Source organism: Penaeus monodon, chromosome 15 (genome assembly GCF_015228065.2).
Source record: "Penaeus monodon isolate SGIC_2016 chromosome 15, NSTDA_Pmon_1, whole genome shotgun sequence".
NCBI lineage: Eukaryota > Metazoa > Arthropoda > Malacostraca > Decapoda > Penaeidae > Penaeus > Penaeus monodon.
Window position 1 is genome coordinate 26262358 of NC_051400.1, and position 351 is coordinate 26262708.

Sequence of the window (351 nt, forward strand, 5' to 3'; positions counted from 1 at the left end):
GTTTTCCTATGTATGGATAAAAAACAAAAAGTTACTGTGCTCAAGACATTAAGAGAAAAAAAACAAATTAGATCCTATATGTATCTCTTAATGTGAAATAAAACATAACTAGAGCAGTGTGTGTACAAAGATAAAATGAAACACTGCCACAGTAATAAAGGTAACACGATGTATATCGTGTTCATGAATCTGAGTACACTCCCCTTCAGAGGGTGAACAAAAATCTAATTGACTCCCAAGAATCCAAGAATCATGGTTTGCTGTTTCTGGTACTACTGTAGGTAAGTTCCATTTAACTTTTGTTCAAATGTTGTAATAAGTTTTCAAGTCATCAATTAGCTGCATATATGC